This window comes from Vipera ursinii, assembly GCF_947247035.1.
Source record: "Vipera ursinii genome assembly, chromosome: 5".
Classification (NCBI taxonomy): Eukaryota; Metazoa; Chordata; class Lepidosauria; order Squamata; family Viperidae; genus Vipera; species Vipera ursinii.
This window is the reverse complement of record NC_139518.1, coordinates 48850890-48872882: the sequence shown is the minus strand read 5'-3', so window position 1 is coordinate 48872882 and position 21993 is coordinate 48850890.

The following is a 21993-nucleotide window of genomic DNA, read 5'->3' as shown; positions in this document are numbered from 1 at the left end:
TACAAGATGCCTTGTTTTTAGAACCACACTGTTAAGACAAATAATTGTAACAAAATGCATTAAATGCCAAAAATGCCTAAGGCATTTTACAAAATAGTAGCAAACTAGTGGAGCCTTGTTCAGAAATGTAGGTTCTTTCATAAGTGGTGATAACTTTGCAGGACAAAAGAGTTTTTTTAAAAAAAACTAAAAAATCTTATTGTAGAATTGTATATAATATTCACTGGATGCCCACATACTAAAAGACTGTGAGGCCTTATTTATGTCTCTTTTAAACTTTTATCCTCAGAATTTCTAAAAGGTGTTCTTTTTTCTATCTTAATTTAGCTTAATTTCCTCTAAATAGACTTCAGTTTAACCTTGATTCTTTCTCTGAACTTGTCAATGTTTTTCTCAGCTCAATCACCGAGTTCTTCATTTAACGTCTCCTGCTCTCACTCTTTTATTACCTTACACTTTTAACCTTTTCTTTACTGTTTGACTGCTTCACAGCTTAAATCTTAGACTTATTACTTTATTATCTCCTCTCTCTCCTCCTCCCCCTCTGTCTTTCCCCAGAATTACTGTTACTTCTCTTGGCTTCTGAGAGCAATTGCTGTCCTTGGTGGAGCAGTGGGCTAATGCCTCCTTAAGTAACACCAGCTGCCTGCAATTAGTGCAGGTTCGCATCCCACCAGGCTCAAGGTTGACTCAGCCTTCCATCCTTCCGAGGTAGGTAAAATGAGGACCCAGATTGTTGGGGGCAATTAAGCTGACTTTGTAAAAATGCCGCTTGGGGTGTGTGTGAAAGCCCTAATAAGCGGGCATATACATAGAATGAAGGCTACTGCTAAGCACATTGATTTGTGCTTCTTAGATTGTAAGCCACCCTGAGTCTTCGGAGAAGGGCAGGATATAAATGGGATTAAAAAAAATAAAAAAATAAAAAAAGGGACGCGGTGGCTCAGTGGGTTAGGACGCTGAGTTTGTCGATCAGAAGGTCGACAGTTTGGCGGGTTGAATCCCGAGTGCCGCGTAGCAGAGTGAGCACCTGTTTACTCGTCCCAGCTTCTGCCAACCTAACAGTTTGAAAGCACATAAAAATGCAAGTAGAAAAATAGAGACCACTACGGTGGGAAGGTAACAGCGTTCCGTGCGCCTTTGGCGTCTAGTCATGCCGGCCACATGACCACGGAGACGTCCTCGGACAAGCACTGGCTCTTCGGCTTTGAAACGGAGATGAGCACCGGCCCCTAGAGTAGGAAACGACTAGCACGCATGTGCGGGGGAACCTTTACCTTTTACCTAAAAAAAATAAAAATAAAAAAATAGAATAGTTTTCCTCTCTTCTGTCTCAGAAAGGTATGAGTCTATTTGCTGTGAGACTTGCACTTCTGATGGGAGACACTTGCAGGTGGCTAATAACCATGGTGAGACGCAGGCAGAAATACATTGACATATCAGGAATTTATAATATAGCTAAACAGGTACTGAAGAAAAATACATGAAATTAATAATACAGTAGGCTTACAGAAGGCACACTAAGCCTGTAAGTCCCTGAATCTTTTGCATTCTTTATTCTAAAGATTCATTACTTCTCAGGTCTCTAATTTTTTTTTAAAGAGCTGTAACTATTAGAGGAGAATGTTGTAATTCCCCTCAGCCAAGGCTTCTGGTGTCCAATTGTCTATGATTTTACTTTCTCTATGTTTTTCTTTTGTTATACTTGTATTTTGGTCTGTGACCACAAACAAATAAATAAATATTCTAAAGATTTAACTGTCCAAGCCCAACATTCTTTGTTATTTGGACATGCAATAGGGCCGTGTCAATTTAACACCCCAGATTAAACAAGGTCTCACAATCCTTTTATTAGCATTAACCTGTTTTACTCTGATTCATAGCTTTCATTTTCATGCGTGAAGACATCCTTTCCTTCCTTGTATTTTCTTATATTGTTTCCTCCCCCTAAAAATATGTGCTTACTTGTACACCCCCCAAAAAAAACCAACAAGAAACAACAAACCAAGAATAGCCCCTTTTGTTAGTATAGCACAACATCTAGACTATGCTAAACTGTTTCTCAATCTTAGCAAAGTTGCTAAGACTGAGAGAGAGTGAGCAAGATCCCAATTTCCTCCTGCTCTTCTCTTCTTCTGAGTATTATTACTGTAACTTTCCCCTCCATTTTAACATCTAACTTATGCATCAAACAACTAATATTCCTGTGTCCTATTTTCTCCTAACAACATCTGCATTAGGCGTGCTGGGTTGAGAGGGAGTGATTGGTTCAGTCATCCAGCAGCTTTCATGACCAAGACAGGTCTAGAACTCACCCTCTCCTAGTTTCTAAACTAGCCCCATTGCCACTACACCGAATTAGCTCTCATACTCAAATTTATACGATATACAAAAATATACTCAACTTCAGAGGATTCATTATATTATGAAGAAAAAAAGAGATCCTGTTTCATTGTCATAGAAAGTAATATTATATTTTAAAATTTCTGCACCTTTGTCTTTTTACTTGTAGGATGACTGTTTTCTTTCTAGGATTACACTCTATTGGCAACCATAATTCTTGTGTTCTATTGCAGTTTCCAGAGAATGAGCTCACTGAGCAAATAGACAAGAAGAGCAACCAGGACTTTGCTTGGGGATCTCATTTAAAGGAAGGGAATAGACAGTGTATATAGGGCAGAAACTGTTGGCTGATTGCCCAATGCATGTAATAGGAACACTGCTTCCTACTGAGCTAGTTTTCAAGCCTGCAATGAGCACTGCAAGTCAAGTCAGAGATATCCAAGACAAAAAAACATGTTCTCTTATTTCCTCTGGGACACCAGCAGCCAGAATAGGTGATCAGGTGTTTTGTGTGGGTGTTTTACTAAGAAGGGGACTCCAAGTTTTTGTCCCCCATTCCACCATTCTGTTCATCTGGTGAACGTCTTATGATCTGTAAAAAAATGTATCATGTTATTTTATTTTTCTTCTGTAAAGATGACATACTGCAAGGTGAGGCTAATTGCCACTCTGAAGATAAGGTGAAGGGACTAACAGTGAATCTGTTCACTTTCCAGCTTAACTAGGAAAAAGAATTACAGTGAAACAGATTTTGATTGGCTATCAGAAATAATTTCTTAGAGTAAGAACTGTTTAACAATGGAAGAGACACCTCACCATCTATTCTGAATGCTGTGATAGTGAATTTCTGCACTGGAACTAGATACTCCGCAGTCCTTATATTCTATAACTGTATGTGCAATTCTTCCCCCATGGTGCTACTAGGCAGCACATATTATTGATACGACAATCACATAGGTTGGCCAAAACTATGGAAAGAGGACTTTGTTATTATCACATTTCAGTTCCATATAGAAATTCTTGACCCTGAAGAATTAATGGATTAAGGTTTTTCTGCAAGCACTACAATATTTAATCTTTCTTCTCTCTTGTGTATTAAAAGGCTCGTTGTGACTCTAAGCTTGCAAGTTGTTAGTGCTTCTCTTGGGAATAGCTAAGTCATTTAGAGCAATTTTCCTTTTATAAAGAAATCTTTAAAATTTTCATTACAGAATGTAGACCAAGGAAAATGGGAGAATTTAAAAGTCAAGTTCAAAGCCATCACAAGACAGGAATTAAAAGAAAAGGGTAGATATATAATTAAATCAAAGACCAGTATCTCATCAATTGTTGGGAATCTATTGAACTCCAGGATCTTTTGAATTGCAACATTTTTTGCAATACAGCATCTTATCAACCTCTAAATGTGATCAGAGTAGAGTGAGATTAGATGATTCACAATATATTTAAAACTATCTCAATCCTTTTCAGTAGCAATAACAGTCTATTTAAAATGAAACTACTTCAACTTCCCCTTTTTTCTTCTTCTCAAAAACATATACTCTCTCTCTCTCTGTCTCTCTCTCTCTCTCACACACACACACACACACACACACACACACACACACAGAGAGAGAGAGAGAGAGAGAGAGAGAGAGAGAGAGAGAGAGAGAGAGAGAGAGAAACAGACATAGGCATATATCTAGCTTTGATCCCAGTACAAATCACCCAAATAGCCTTTTTTCCTTAAAAAAATTTTGTGCTGCTCCCACTGATTTTTATCATCCTTCAAAATGTTTCCAGAAAATATTTCTTCCTTATAAGAAGTTGATACTTCTTGTTTCAATGCTGGCTCCAGAAAAGCCTGATCGAGGGAGTAAATCTCATTGAATGCTATGAGATTTCCTTCAGAGCAAACCTGTTTAGGATTTTCTAATGCTTAATGCTTGTATCAATCTCCAGTTCTTTTAGACAAGATATTTGTCTTCTTTTGACCTGGATTGGTATAACTATTCAACTGAAGACAGATGTAATAGTCTGATGAATGGAAAGAGGATCATTTGTTGCAAGTCTTTCACTCTCTAGATACATTCAGGCCATAATCCTTAAAATTACCAACCAGCATATCTTCATTTGAAGACTCCAATTAGGAAAGTCTATGTTAAAATAATACATAAATTTCCAGCCTTGTGACAATTTCCTTGATTGCTGCCTTCTCTTAAGTCCGATAAAACTGGCAAGGTACGAAAAAATCTTGTGAGACGAATACCTTTTTCTTCTATGAATATTTATATAGTGGGAGTATAGTTTGTATATTCCTGGTTTAAGAGAAGACATACTCATGCCCCCAGATGGTCTGAAGCAACTTTTTTATCTGTGAATCCCAGGCCCTGTTTAGCCCAGTAGTAAGCAAAGTATGACACAAATTATAATAAGCAACTGTCCTGTAAGTTTAGACTAATGTCTGAAAAAAATTAAAGGTGTCTCAGCAGTTCATATTCAACTGTTTACTGATTCCTTTTGCTTGGAGTATCATGCATTTTCCTAAATAATGGAAACATATTCTCTTTAGTCATCTTGCATAATCTGTCTAAACCATAATGCTTTTGAACCACTAAATTGCCATCCTCAATCTGCTATCATTTAGACTTAAAATCAGAGGCGGAGAGAAAAGACTGTGGGAAGTTTAATTAAGGAAATTATGATGAACTCCTGCCTCTGGTATAGCACAAGAGTGCCACCTAAAGCATATGATAAATGATAGGCCTATATGGATGGAATTCAACTTTTATTTCCATAAATTGGGGTTCTTCAATCTACTGTCACTTTTTTTCAAAATCACAGTGCTTGAAAACCGAACTGTACTTTGTAGTTCCACCAAGGTTCATAAGGAACATCACTAGATAATTTCTGATTTGATGGCTGGATCTAGATATCATGGATGAGAGACATTGTTCTCAATTTAGCAAAGTAATAATCAGGTTAAAGAGGTTAACATTTACTTCTCCCCACATTCTATAAAACTGAAGATAAGAAGAAAAGGGGGAAACGAACTCGAAGAGCTGTTGATGAACGTTCAGGCACACAGTTCTGATGACCCTCCCACCATTTCCTCTGCAACGAACATGTTAAAGGTCTAAAACTTTAGTAAAGGTAAAGGTTCCCCCGCACATGCGTGCTAGTCATTTCCGACTCTAGGGGCCGGTGCTCATCTCCGTTTCAAAGCCGAAGAGCCAGCGCTTGTCTGAGGACGTCTCTGTGGTCATGTGGCCGGCATGACTAGATGCCAAAGGCGCACGGAATGCTGTTACCTTCCCACCGTAGTGGTCCCTATTTTTCTACTTGCATTTTTACGTGCTTTCGAACTGCTAGGTTGGCAGAAGTTGGGACGAGTAACAGGCGCTCACTCTGTTACGCGGCACTCGGGATTCGACCCACCAAACTTCCGACCTTCTGATCGACAAGCTCAGCGTCCCAACCCACTGAGCCACCGCGTCCCTCTCTAAAACTTTAACTATGTTTAAATTACACTGACTGGAAATTTCAATGAGAAATTACTGTTTTTCTTATACTGTATTTCTCTTTAATAAAATCCTATTTGTAGGTAGAAATGTAAGCATCATTTGGTTTAAAAGGATTTTCTCATTTAACACCCCCCCCCAAACTTCACAATTCCTTGTGTTTTAAGATTGGCACAATATTTGTTAAATTCTGCACCTGTTGACTTTAGGCAGAAATAGCAAAGTATTTCTCATTCTATTTTCTAGAGCTGGACTGGAAGGAGAAACTCTGGGTGGAAAGACTAACACCTCTGTAGCCAAGGCAGACAGATGTCAGAAGGTTCAGCCTGGCTGGTAGAAGCCTATCATAATGATCTTTTATTTGGAAGAAGAGGTTTGGCAGGGAGGTTTTAAATTATTCCCTTCCCAATTTATAACAGAAAGGCACAAAAAATAATGGTCACTGCACCTTTGCCAAGTGCATGTATTGTTTATATTTCAAGCTTAGTTATGTTCTGGTAGAACATTTACTGTATAATAATATGGCTGCCTCAGGCACTTTCTGTAATTAAGCTAAACTGCCAAACTCACTTGTTATCCATAGTAGCAAACCTGCTTATTTGCATTTAGAACTACAAAGTTATTTACAGATCTTTTTACTCAGCCATGTAGGAATAAACATGGCTCTCAATCTCTATTTCAGCTGTCTTCTAATTGAGCTGTCGTGCATTTTCCAAAATTCTAAGTCTTTTTAGATAACGTTATTAGATTTAATAATTAAGACAAGAGAAAGAAAACAGCAAATAAAGGGAGAGCAAAGCTAAAACTGCAGAAAGGCAGAAAAAGAAACATAAAGAAATGACTTCTGGTTTTCTTTTATAAAAGTGATAAGTGTAAATTTAAATTGGCGTCTTACCATGCCACAGCCTGGTCACACCTGCTCTAACTACTTTTTTCTATTATCTACTATTTTTCTAGTAGTCAACCCCCTATATATCATAACTGAATTTTTTTCTAACTCATGCCAAAAGACCAAAAGTAGTTTCCAATCAGCAGTAAAATTAATCAATATATTTTCTCTAATCAAAACTGACAAGTTCATCTTCTCAGCTAGTTCCATCATCTTCTCTAAGTTGTAAGGGAGAGATGATCTGAGGCAAGAGAAATCCTCAAGAAGCACAATTTCATCTTATATGTCTTCTCTAGTCAGGCAAATTTTCAAGTACTGAAATACTGTACAAACTTGCAAAACCTTTGAAAACGTCAGGATGTTCACCATACAGACAGTGCTGACACTTTGGTTCCATCTTCATATCTTTAAAAACCCTTTAACAAAACTATAATTAGCTAAAAAAACCAGGATGTAATACTGAAATATGGATGGAAATGCTGATGGATTTTGAGTGGTATTCTCTTAGAGTTAGATTCATCTGTCTTATGAGATAGCATAAGAGCTGGAATCTCTCATTTTGTCACTCTTGGAATAATAATCTTCAGCCAATTAGATCTCTATCAACACGTGTGAATTTCCTGGTCTTCAAAATAGGAATGCTGTAGTTCTTTTGTTTTATAACATAAGAAATGCTGTAAATTTGTCAAAGATGCAGAGATTATGCCTATTGATTTCCACTTTTTAAAAGTGTTTCGGTTTTTATATCTTTTTTTAACTGTTTCAGAACAGCTCTTTCAAGCAAGAGCTTGTAATGGATTTGCTTTTTGATGTTTGCAATTGAATGATTCTGATGCAGGAGTATTTGTAGGATATTTTGTCAATTGATGGCATTTATGTCGTGCTGTGTCCTCGTTTCTCTTGTTAAAATGAATAAAGAAGAAATGACATAGCCAAATGCTCAATCCAAGATGTCATTGTAAAATGCACTAGTGACAAAACCTAAGATAAAACCTTTTCATTTTATAGGTAAAGAAAAAGAGAAGAGGGCAGGAAGAAGAAAGAGACAGATAAAAGGCTAATAGTCTGGTAGAGTGGTGTGCAACCTTTTTCAAGGACATGATTGCACTTCTCTGTGAGAAATTGTGGGGTGGCTTGGAAAGCAGAAGCAAGTCAATTGACAGATACATCACAAATGGCAATTACGCCCAGATGGGGAGACATCTGGGGAACAGCATCTCCTAGACAACAGTCTTGAAGCTCCCTATTCTTCTACAACAGAGACCATTGGCTTCATGTCTTGGATTTAGGCTGTGACCACTGACCCACAAGGAAGTCCATTGACAGCAAAACAACTAGCTATACCAGTAGCAGGTATATAGACAAATCAGTAATCTGAAATAATACACAGGTCGTGTAACTATCCTTTCAATTTCATTGGAATAAGAAGAGTACTTATCCACTTCTTGGAAGGCTAAATAGTTACACAGGAATGAAAAAGCAAAGTAAATGACACAGTGACTTTACAATGAGAATATAACATCTGATAACACTATGGGATGATTTTGCAATGGCTTGCTTAAGTACTTTTACACTGCAGTCTGATAACAGGATTCTGTTCCCTCCTTTGCCACTATTGGTACTACCATAAACCATAAAAATGTGTTTTTATAATGCTCAGATACTGGCTATCTTCATATAGATTGCTCTATTGTAGAGAAGACATTAAACCTATAGATCATGGGTGTCAAACTGCTGGCTGACGGCCCAGATGTGTCATGGTGAAACCGCGCCCACCCCATTGCCGGCAATGGAAAAAAGTTGTGATACATTGCAACACATCATGTGATGTTGTGAGTTTGACACCCCTGCTATAGATGATGATGATGATGGTGGTGGTGGTGGTGGTGGTGGTGGTGGTGGTAGTGGGGATGATGATGTCTAGATGAGTAGATATCAACTCCCAGAGGCTGCCTAGAGGATTCTGGGAGTTGAAGTCCACACATCTTAAAGTTGCTCATGTTGAAAAAGACAGATCTACAGAATGTTATTTATCCTTCTGCAGACTGGGGAAAGTTAGGCAAATACAAGCCAAACAAAATATCAAAATTTATTAGCAGTATCTTTGTCAGAGCTTGTATTCAATTTAAACAATTACTAAATGCAATATTTTCTAAAAGCATTATAATTTAGTGATCAGTTGAGACTGTGGTAGGGAATGGGCCTCAGGGGTAGATAAAATATTAAAAGCCTAAGCATTTGGCCACTATGGTTTCCATCCAGCTAGGAATGAAGGAAAGACAAGCATACCTATTTCCTTTTTGAGGGGGGGATCATGCACTTGCTAATTACACAAATAAATTCATACCTAGTTTGTCTCAAAGAATGCAGTACAGCAGGGGTACAAAAATCATTTTACATAAAAAAAAACCTTAAGAAAATTAGAGGTGTTTAAATAGGAAATATGTTAGTATGGGACCCCATTCCCCTCAACAGGAAAAAAAACCCTCTAAAAGCAATTATCTTCTACTAATTTGTTTCTATTGTCATAAGGGAAAACAACTTTTTAGCTGTACAGATTTTAGTACAAAGTAAAAAGAGAGACTAGTACTCAACCACATGTGGTGCACAATTACAAGCCATAGAGGAGAGCTGAAGTCTTAATGTAACTATCTTTTTCCAATAAAATGTAGACACATTTTATTATGTACAACTATAGACCATCATAGACTAAGACACAGAGCCATAATAAAAAGTAAGAACTTAAACAATATGCATAAAATCACTATGTGATTTCTTAACAGCCAACAGAATGTGTTGCAAAGTAAGAAGCATAAGGAGGTTTATCACATAATAGAAATATGATCATGCAAAGATTAACTAGTGCAGGATTTATCCAAGAATATACATACCCACTCCAATACTGGTGTTCCCAGGCATCTCCTGTATATTCTGAAGAAGCTTCTAGAAGAGTCTTCTTCAACCTACTTCTATCAGGATGGTTAGAATTGATGGGCCAATTATTGATGAGTCTTAGACTCTAGGAATCTGTAGGTTAATTAGTCTCTGAAAATAATCTTTCACCAATACTTCTTGGTCTATTAAAGGGAAAAACACATAACGTCAACAAAGGAATAGCCCACAGTATCCTCATCAAATGCCCAATTTGTTTTAATAAAGAAATATTACCTTCTGTTAGAATAGATAACTCAAAGGTGTCAGAACTATGCAATCATGAGCCAAGTTAACTCACCATGATTTAAGGAAGAGGGCATCATCCCTTCTCTTCAGTTCAATAAGAAGATTGACTCTGATAAGTCTTCTTTATCTTAACTTTACAAATTTCTGCCCTAAGTAGCATTTAAACAAGTATCCTTAGGCCAAAGATTTTTAAGAATTCAATTTCCTATCTTGCTTTAAAACAAATTAACAAGCAGGCAAGCAACCAAAAGACTTGAGTTTTGAGATGGGCTTCTCACTGTCTCCAGACTTGTATGAAAACATTCCAGATGTTTGAAAGAAAGTTGAAACCAGGACATCAGGAAAGCAGGTAGATTGAAAAGGCTTTAATTAGACTTGATGTAAGGGGTATTACCAAATAAACTGTTAGGACTAGTTGTAAATATTTATTTCCCACCCACCCTAATCCAGCCTCTATCTGACAGGTACTACATACTGTGGCTACAATAAGCAAAAGCCCAAAATCAATAGTCAATTTAGATTGTCAGTCACAGTTTATAATAAAATGTTTAGGATAAGTAATTTTCTATGTTCCATTAATTATTACAGAATCCTAGACTGCTATAATGGCGAAATGTATTCCCCCTCACAAATGTAGCCTAATAAACTGTTGTGTGATTCATTCCCATTTAAATTTAAACATTGTTAACTTAGATAACCAATTCATCAGTGCAATTTGTACATGTTTCAAGCAATCAAGACAGATAATCATTAGTGAGAAGGCTGAAAAGGCTTCATAGGACTGCAGTTTTGGAATTGATGGATATAGAAAGAACTTTCTAAAATGGGATATCACAAATAATCATTTATACTAAATCATATTATTGCAAAATATATTAATGGATCTAAACAGTTTGTATCCCTGGAAATACACCACCAATAAGAACAGAATGGAGATTTTGAATTCTTAAAAAATAGTTGTGCACTTCTATCAATTATATCAGATCCCTGGACATTTTTTTTAAAAAAATAGTGTTATAACGTAGTCTGAGCACTTCCATTTTTGAAGACAAAAATGTAATTATTAAAAAAGAATAGCTGCAACAGAATATTTCTGCTTTTGTAGGTCAGCATGATCTCAATCCTATCAAACTATATAAAATGTGGCAGTGTAGATAGGATAATCTATTTGGGTTGCAAAAATACAATCACTATGGGACAGCAAAGAGATACAGACATCGCTAACCCTTTGCTGCCATCTAATAACTATCTGGCATTTTGCACCCCAGTTATACCTTTAATATAGGACAATTCATATAACTGATTCTGCTACCTGCCTGATATTCCAAACTAAAACATATGCATTAAATTCAATGAATTGTGTAATCACTTAAAAACTTTTGATTCAGTTCAACAAGAGAGCCCAATTAAATGGACTAGGACACTTTTAAAAACAGTACCTTATAACATCGATGATGAAGGATATGATTTTCCCTTTTTATCAAAAATTTTCTTAGTCTCCTCTTCTTTCACTCTTGTACTGCTGTATGTAACCTTATCCACTGAGCCCCCCAACTGTCTGGAGCAGACTTAGGATAGGTGCACAGGATCAGACCAAATTGCCAGCATTGTCTATTGTCTTGCTTGACAATGAATCAAGCCAAATACCAAGTACCACCTCTGAAAGGATATTTTCTAATCTTGCTCCACAATTAAAGGAAGGTGCATCTTTTCTATAATGACAAATACCTAGGTAACAGGAGTAGATTGTTTTACACTGCTCAGTTAATAAATGCATAACTTTGTGGATGCTATGAAAGGAGTAAACCATGCATATAATTTATGCAGCTGAACTGCAGCCTTAGGATTGAAAGCACGGAGAATTAAAGAATTGAATACTTTGCCTGATATGTTTTAAAACTGTTCTTATTCTTATGGTCAGCTCAGCTATTAAGTAGAATAAGACCATAGGCAGTTACTCCAGAAAGATAATAATTGGGTAATATGGAATGAAGATTAGGAGATTGCTGGCTATTTGACTTCTTATTTTATACATTTCCTGACAGTCAGAAGATGAGGAGTTTATGGAATTTTCTGGTACTAGTTTGGGAGGCTATCCCTGTTCATTCTGAAAAAAAGGGAGATGTTACAAAGCTGTCATTAACTATGCTCAACCCTGCAGTTTTAAAAATGGGAATCGTCATAGCCAGATATATGTCAAGCACTTTATACATTAATTCCACACTGCATTGTAAATCTAGGGAATATACCGGACTTTGAGGGAGTCTTAATCCCTGCCCAATTAAGATCTGAAGTATGTGGGCAACAGTGAACTATGCCCATACAATCACATTCTCTACTACTTCACATATCATTTGCAATGTGGGGATAGTAAAACTGGATAACTATGATGTTTTCTTCCCATGCAAGAAACATTTTAGAATTGCTTGAAATTAAAACAAATATGTTTAAAGTAATCTAACTTTTTACTACACAGTGAAAGTTATTTTGAATCTCTCAGCAGGAATGAAGTTAATTAATGATATAAAATGCTACCAAAATAGTGCAACAATAATTTCCTAGATTTCTCCACTGTTTCCTATACATATCTAAAAGTTACTCCTTAGAAAAACGTATCATCAAAGTAAAGAGGAGGCCCAACATGCAAATATGTGTACAGCCTGGTTAGTAGTTTCTTATAGTCCAAGTTGAAATGTATAGCGCTTCATAACAGTATGAGCAAATGTCAGGTGACATCAGAAAAGACATTTCCTCCAGCCAATCTTACTGTATATAAGCATTAACATTTCCTTGACATCTGCTTCACTGTCCAAAGCAATGCTCTAAATCTCTCTGAGATTATCTAGGTTATAAAACCATATAGCAATTTGGCTTCTATGAGCTGGGTTGAGCTGGGTGCTAGTGACTGTTCAAAGTAAACATGAAAGATAACACAGTAGAAATCTCAATTACAAGCAGGCATCAGTTATGGTAGTAGAAAGCAATCATATCACTTTTTCTTTAAAATGATTTTCTTAAAACCAAGAACAAATTTGTGTTCTGTGAATATGAACTTTGTGTTCTGATTTAATACAGTAGAGTGATAGTTAAATGTGCAGCATGACATTTCAGTTGTGTATGTGGCAACAAAGACTATTATTTATTAATATGTAAATTTAATCTATTCCAGTTCCTATCATTAAATGACATAGATTGCTTCAACCCAACAGCAGTTCTAGCTAGCAAATGGGAGCAGACCTGGTTGATGTGACTTCTAGAAATTCTCAAAAAATGACAGAAATGAGACTGTTTTGAATAATTTAGCTGAATTAGAGTGCCATATGTTCTGGAGATGAAGACAAAGCATCAGGTAAAGGTGTTAGCAGTGTTCCTCTCTCTGATAATTTTAAGTGTGTATCTGAGAAATGGTGATTTGTATCAGTTACTGTCACACTTCTTAGCAATCCCAGCCAGTATGTCCAATGATGAGAGATAATGGAAATTGTTTTTCTGCAATACATGAAGCAATGTATACTACATTTCTTTATACTTTCCTTCTTTTTGTCTTTCAGAGGAACAGTTGCCACACTGTTTTAGTCTCAATAACATTTTTAAGACGCAACAAAGCTCCAGGGACCAGTTCCATGGAGAAAGATTTTTCCACAGACAGGAGGGGGCATGGTTTTGCATGCTACCTGCATCCCGCAGATGGGGCTTCATTTGTTTGCACAGCCCAGTTGCTGGCATGCCACAGACTGGTGCCAGTCCATGAATGGGGGATTGAGGAGCCCTGCTCTAAAGTTTTTATGTTGTTCCTCTGCAATGAACAAGTAACCAGATCTTGCTCCATGAGAAGGTCAGCAGAATGCCCTTCCACAGACAGTATTCACTCCAGCAAGGGTCCAATTTTTATTTGTGATTCAAATAGGTTACATATCATATCTTGTCTTCTCTTTCCTTCAAAGAATGATTCATTCATTGTTCTAAAGACCGTGAGAGAATTGTTCTGTTTTGCTTTTGTCTGAGAGGAAACAGATGTGATGGGCAGTGTATACATTTAATTAATAACTAAAAACCCATTTTTTGTTCAATCCGTCCAGCCCTGCAAGGCAGGGATATCGAAGGTTGTAAACCATATAGGCCAAAAATTGAACATACTTGACTTTTCTAATAATCCTCCATCTATTCTGGAAGCATGCTGCTCACTGCTGATCAGGAAATGGCTGACCTACAACTAAAGCTTTGTTTGTCAATGCAATGAGATAATCTTCTCACACAATATAAATTAAGCAATTACACTGTGCTACAACCTATTCACTTTTATGTGCATATCTAAACGATTATTGCTTTTCTTTGCATAATGGTTTTTGCTACATGGGATGCCTCATTTATTTATTTTCTTGGCAAGCATTCTCGTCTGTGGAGAAATAGGGAAGGGGGGGAAGCTTTAGGCAGTTATTATTGTCACCAATGCAATTTTCACAAAGGAAAGCTTATGAAGCTGGGGGGGAAAACAGACTTACATAAATGCAAAACTAAAATAGTGGAGAATTCCCCCCTCCCCCTTACTCATTTTCCTGGGAAGGGGGAGGGAAAAATGAGAAAAGAATATGCCAATGAAATATAATTTTAAACAGCAGATAATATCAAACAAAAGAAATCCATGTTAGCATGAGACAACAAAAAAACACATCTTACAGTCACTCGCAAGGAAATTAAATGAGACAATTTAATGAAGCTTAAAATATTGTTGGGGAAAATGGATCTTTTCATAAATAAAAGTTACATTTTTCAATATTAAAAAAGAGAAAATACATTAAAATGTGTGATGCTGAAATTTTTCAATACATTTTACCACTCCAGCAGAGATCCAAAATGTTCGTAAATTTATTTACTTGTATAAATTATGTGTGTTTCTAAATTGTAGCTTAACAATAATGGATGGGAAATAGGCAATTATGGGCAGACAAATTAGAGCTGGCCACCAAGGAGCCTTCTAAAATAACCTCACTATTGCAAACAAAGAAATTAATTTTTTATTTACGTGGCCATGTTTACACAGGGTAGCTTAAAAAATGACTAGACACATGCAAATAAAAGCTTCATGAAGATAAAGCTTTGTGAAATTCTGCATTACAAATGTCATGGGGCTCAATTTCCTCACTGCCACCTTCTAGAAATAACAGATACAGGTGGATTATTTTCTTTTCCAAAAGTAGATACACTGTTGGCTCCTTTACTGAGGCTGAAAACCACTCCTTTAGATAACTGAAGGAGTGACTGAATAATTGTGTTTTTATATTACTGTAAAGTTTGCCAGCTTCTGCAACCTAGAACTAAGGAGAAATTTCCTAACAGTGAGAACAATTAAACCAATAGAACAATCCTTGCCCTCAGAAGTTGTGAGTATTTTAAGAAGTTGTGGGAGGTTTTTAAGAAGAGACTGGACAGCCACTTATATAGAATGGTATAGGGTCTCCTGCTTATGCAGGACATTGGACTAGAAGCCCAAGGTCCCTTCCAACTCTGTTATATGATGTATGATTTGTGTCTTGAGTATGTGTATATGAGCATACATACATATAGACAGAGAAACATATACATAAAATAAAATTAATTTTACCTCTGCACATTGAGAAAAGCAAAATGCACATGTACGCAATCACAGTCACAAAAGCAAGGTTTTTTTAAAAAAATTAAAAAATGTTTTTTGCTGTCCTGTTAGATTCTAGTATTTTTAAAGCTCCTTTTCAGTGCATTAAGAACTACTTTCATTTTAATTTAAAAACAAATAAATTAATAAATTAACTGTGCTTCACTTCTGCAGTTACTAGGGTATTAACTCAGCACTGAAGAAATGATGAAATGATCTGTCAGCCAAATTATAAAGAAAAAGAAAAGAAAAAGGGCAGTAAGTAGTGTAGAGAAAGCATAGTAATTTTAAAAATTAGTAGGTTTCAACCTAGCAATGTTCTATACACGAGACAAGGGCTATACCATTGTGGCATTACAGAACTATATTACGGACCAGGTTTTGAAGACATTAGAGACTGTAGCACCCATTAAATCAGTCAAGGGGGCATTCATTTCACTGTTAGGAAATTTCTCCTTAGTTCTAGGTTGCAGAAGCTGGCATACTTTACAGTAACTACTTTGAAGTAGTCAATTAATGTGCAGAGATTAGCCCAGAACAGTCAGTATTGCTAGAGGAAACCAAAGCATAGAAAAGATAGTTCAAAATCACAGCAGGAAAACACCCCTAGAAGTTGCTTTTGCAGTGGGTGAGTAGTGAGTTCAGGGCAATGTCATCCATTCCTGCCACCCAGAAAAACATCGCCAGTCCATACCAACAACGGGGCAAGCTGGCTAGGCAGAAGAACTCTCATGAGAAATACACCCTAGGTTCCATAGATTTGACTTGACTTCCTTGGTTTTATAAAGAAAATCCATGTTCAAGACTGCATGTTACCAAGTTACCACATGTCTTTCAAAAGTGGCACAAAAATTATTTCTAGGCTTTGGGGTAGAAGATTCAAAGCATTTCCTTTTTATTTTGTTCAAGCTGGGCTGAAGGCAGAAATTCTGAGTTAAAATTGCTAAGGGCTACAATTCGACATACTAGCAGAGGTGAGGAGTTCAAGCTGACTGATGACAAGCTATTATAATTATGTTTTGATGTGGGGCCATTGGCGGAATGTCTGCCAGCAAGATTTTTAAATTATCCCCCTCCTAGTTTGTAATACAGGACTTCTAACATGACAAACCAGGCTATTGGCATTCTCTGGCTATCAACCCTGCTTTTGTTTTAGACTTGCTTTATTTCCTTCACTGTGGTTCTTCCATGGGAGTAAAGATAAGCAACTGAAATAAGACAGAACATGAGAAGGTACAATGGTGAAGGAGAAAAATTGCTCCTTATTTCTATCACCACCTTAGAATAGGATTGATAATGAGCCTTTACTGATATCTGATCAAACCTGAAATGAATTTTCCTTAATCTGCATTCTAGCTATCTCCTAATTTACTTCACTGACCTTCCATGGGAAGTATATCAATAGTATCAGTGAGCTTTATACAGTGGGAGAGGACTATCAAAGGAGGATTATCCAGCAAAGAAGCAACAAGGACATTGATGTAATTATCCATCTTACTATCTGGAAATTACTTCAACAGACTCCATTAGGGTCTGGGGATAGATCAACATACTGGGAGACAAAACAAGTGTTCCAACTCTAAACCTCAGTAAGTGGTATGCCCATAATAAAATCCTCTAGTTTCAGGACATTATTGTCCTGCCCAATTCAACAAAGAAACAGACACACACACAAACCTAGATCCAGAATATTGTGGCAGGACAATCAGGATAAACACATAGTTGTGATGATTTTTAAGCTACTCCTACATAAATACTGAAATCAATCAGTACCAGAATTCTGGAGGACCTTAGCACAAGATCTATCAGAGCAGGAAAAGCCACTTCTCGGCAATAGGAAGAATGGTGCATGAACAAAATATTCAGGTGGTCCGAATATCTAACAACAAATACAAATATTCTCAGGTGGCTGCAAAATAGGCAGGCATCCTTGAGAAGAAAGAACATTCCTAGAGATCACAGTCACTTCCTCTTCCTGATTTGTTTTTGTTTGATCTGGTACTGTCCTGAATCCCCATGGAGGCTCAGCTGTGTGAAACTCCCAGGTTGTTGTGATTCAGGGTCAGCCTGTGGGTTCGGCAGTTGGGTCGGATGATTCAGAGGAGGAGGAGGGGGTGTTGGAGAGCTTGCTGAGGGTGTTGGAGAGCTTGCTGATGATGGCCTTGAGGCTCCGCAGAGCCCTCAGCCAGGCCCCTCCCATCTGGTTACAACGCAGACCCAGCTGTGTGAGCCTGACAGCGTGGATGAAGATGACCCACAGCTGGCCCTGTTCAAGGACGCCCGACGCAGGAGGCAGTCAATCAGGAGTAAACAGAGGAAAGCAATGGGGCACCTCGGAAGGAGGCAGAGAGAAGCCATGCCCTGAACTGTTTAAAAGGGGAATGTGTGGGAGGGCTGGTTTGCTGAAGGCAACCATTTGAATAGCTCCTGTTTCATGGTTCGTGTCTTGTTTTGCTCTGTTTTACGTTAATAAATTTGGCAGGCTTAGTTCCAGCCTTTTGCCGTTTGTAATGGGGTTGTCCCTGCCTTTTCTGCAGGGCCGGTAGTAGGCTGGTACAGAACACAGGTCTCCAACTGTAAACTATATAAATCATGCCAGCCCTCTCTCCCATAATCAAAATCTACCGCCTCCCCCCCCCAAAAAAAATCCATTATTCATTTCTTGGACTTTAACAAGGAAGAGGCCACAAGGTAGGCCAGGATAATGTAGTACAATAAGATGGAGAAAATTCTCAAGCACGTGAATGAAAATGAGAACAAAGAAGCCTCACCTCCACCGCCACTCCTGCCAATATAAATCAAATAGTATTAGCAGTGTGTATGCCCAATAAATAAAATGTGTAACATCTCCTTCAGGATTTATCCCTATAAAAGTTGGGCCACCACTTCTTTCAGTTAATCCTTTTGTAGACTTCTAGGTCAGGTAATGCCAATATCCAGGTGAATGAGGCTCTTCTCAAAAAACTATAGATGGAGATTGCTCTCCTGCAGATTTTTGGCAATTTTTAAGCTAGATCCTGAGCCAGCAGGACTACTTGAAAATAAAAGAAGGAATATCAGATCCTTCATACTTTCTCGTTTCCATTTCAGATCCACCAAGTGTGATGGGAGATGCAAACCCAGTCCGGTCTATGGCTAGTAAATTACATTTGTTTGTTGTCTCAGTCCGGACTGGAAACATTTACACAGGAGTTTTTGCCTTTGTAAATGCCTTGACTGAATGATTGTGACATCTATATGAAATTTTCCATGACACGCAGACATGCAAAGCAAATAAATAAGCAACAAATACATTTAGGATGCACATGAGTCATATCTACTAATTTTATAATACAAAAAGTAACAAAGCTAAGTGGCTGGGCTGAGTGTTATCTTCAAGCACATTTCATGACAGTTTTCCAGAATATCTATTTTTCTTGCCCCACTTGGTTGACAAGGCCTGGGAAGTTAATTGTATGACTTCTGCATGACTTACAATGAAATTCTGCAGTGTTGAAAAAGGTTGTCAGAGATAAGAAGCAAGCAAACAAGATATCAATCAAAGTCGTCAGCTACTTAATCAAAAAGCAACATATTTCATCTAATCCTTCTAGCTGTTTCATGAGAAGTTTCTGGAGCTATAAAGTAGGCCTGGCTTGAAAGATCAAAAAAGAAGGGTGGAGTAGCTCATTATATTATTTCTTAAAGATAGTCCTGGCTAAGACTATGTAGAGATTAAAGCTTTAAAGCTGTTCCATTTCACTGCGTGAGCTTTGAAAATGCCATTGAAGGAAGAGTTTTCCTGAAATGTCCAGCAAAACAATATTACTTTAAGAGGGGTTAGAAAATTAATATTATAGTTCTTTTCGGAAGTTATGTATACACAAAATATAACTTTTGAAAAGCCTCAAACTTGCTTATATTTACCTAATTGGTAGAAATCAATTTGTATTGATGAGATTTGTATTGATGAGATTATATCAAAATGGATTTCAGAGTTTTGTTTTGTTTTTTTCCCCTCTCTGCCTGGATAGTATTGGAAATCTATCAAGTGCACATTTCCTCTACATTGAATATTTACAATTTAAAAAATGTTCATCTTCCTTAACAGTAGATCAAAGCCCAACTGTTCCAAAAGAAAACCAATTAATTAAATCAAATTCATTAAACGTGATGCAAACATCGGGTGGTCTGATTCCTTGACTCTGTGCACCAGATCCTAGTTGATTTCAGAATCTGGAGACAGAATCAGGAACAGATGACAACTGGAAAAACTCTGATGCTGGGTTTTTGTTTTTGTTTTGTTTTTATTTATTTCTTAGGAAGTTGCTAAATATGTAGAAGCTATAAAACATTTGCACCCTGTGTCATGATGATTCCATGAACAAAACTGAATTATTTTTATTTTTCTCTTACTGCAATTCCGTAAATGAATTGTATTTGTGTATGCAACAAAAATATGAAGTATTGATTCTGTAGCATAGAGATATATAAGCTCTATGACTAAGAGCTTTGGGGAAATTTAATATCTTTCCAAAACTGATGGTAAACCAGTAATATTTCAATGTTTCAATTTCTGTGCTCTGTAGCATAAGTACCTGGCACACCCATTAAGGGAATGCAGAGTTAAGTGTATGCACTTCATTGTATACCTGCCTGAGACCCTTAAATCCTCTGAAAGCCATTACTGGCAATAAGCTAAATTAACTCACTAGTCTGACTCAGTATTCAGCAGCTTCCTATGTTCTAAAAGTTCTTTACCTTTGCTTTGTTTATAGGAGGGATGCATAATTTTTTACTACTTTAAACAACTATGAAACAAAAGGTAGGAATACAAATGAAGACCAGGGTTTAAGAAACAAATAAAACAAATATATTAAGTAAATTATAATTATTAGTGCAACTATATAAAAACTTAAGTTTTTAACAAAATCTGACCATATAGAACTATATTGCTCTTTTCTTAACAGCAAAGAACCAGTTCAAAGGCTGAAATATGACATAGTTCATCAAGCCTTGTTGACATCTGCTAAATGAATGCCTTTCCAGGAACACAGGACAATCATTGTAGCAATAATGCAAGCACAGACTAGTATAAAGTTCTTCACAGATAATACATCCAAAATTCCACATTAATACTTTTCAAGAATCTGGCTCATCACAATAAGCAAATTCAACCAAAATCAAGCAACCTCGGAACATAAACAGGGCAAATACCATACCTTCAAATGTACGGTACTACATTTCCAACTTAGAAGATAAATGGTCAACCCTTCCCAAGAATACATGTGGGGTGCTATAGGGAACTTATACTTTAAAAAAGAAGTAGATGAGATCCAAGACCTGGAGAACATTTCAATTCAACTTTATTTAATCGCATGTTATTAATTAAAATGCAAAAATAATTCTGGAAATTGCACCATAATGATGGGATCCAGAGTTGGGGCATAATATTTGAGTTTTCCAAAACACTTTATTTCCTAATTTCTGACATTTTCACAGTCCTATTATTCCCTGTGTAATTTTTCCCATACCCGTCATGTTAAAAAGTACAAAAAAGTGATAATATTTGATGAGACTCTGGGATTTCAGGAGTTTGGGTTGTATATCCTGGTTCATCATATTTTGAAATGTGTTTATGGCTTCAGAGCTCTGAAAAGTGGATTGTTGTTTTAAGTCATTCTTGTCTACTTTCCAATTAGTTGCAAGGTTATCTTTGAGGATGGCATCCACTCCTCTTCTTTGTCATGTGATATACAATGTATTTAGCTTGGGTACAATGATGAGCATTGTAACTTCTGGATTTTGGCATATTTACCATAAATTCATTATATTCAGCTTGGTCATCCACAAGGTCATCTGTCCAATGTAGATAAACCAGTTGCATAGGCTATGGCATGCAAAGTTATACATTGCCTTAGACATGATTTAATGTAAAGTATAGTAAAAATTGTGTTCATGAAGATTATGCTTATGAGCAAGTGGAAAGAATAAGATGATGACTCCATTGACAGATACAGTATGGCAGTGAAATAACTGGATTCCTACAAAAGATGGAATGAAAAGTGAGCTGAGAGCCAAGGCTTCTCAAGCCAGCTTGGCAGTTTCAAGTAACATCAAGCTAAATGAGCAACTGTTCATTTTCAAGGCCAACCAAGCACTAAACAAAGGGCTTTTCTCTTTGCAGCCTTTAATTGCTCAACTCCCGACATAAACCAACCAAAAATAAAGCCAGTTTAAGAACTCCGTCTCCAGATTTCAATCTCTTTTACTGCTTTGGCTATGATGATGGCCTGATGTTCTGCCCATGCTGTATTTTTCAAGGCCCTGTTGGCCATTTCTTTACCCACCATGGGTCAGTTAAAAAAACCTACTGTTTTATCTAAAGCAGAAGGTGAAACTGGCAGAACTTGTATCACTTTCATATGTTATTGTTTCTTAAGGGCAAGTCCATAGTTTCACTAATTCAT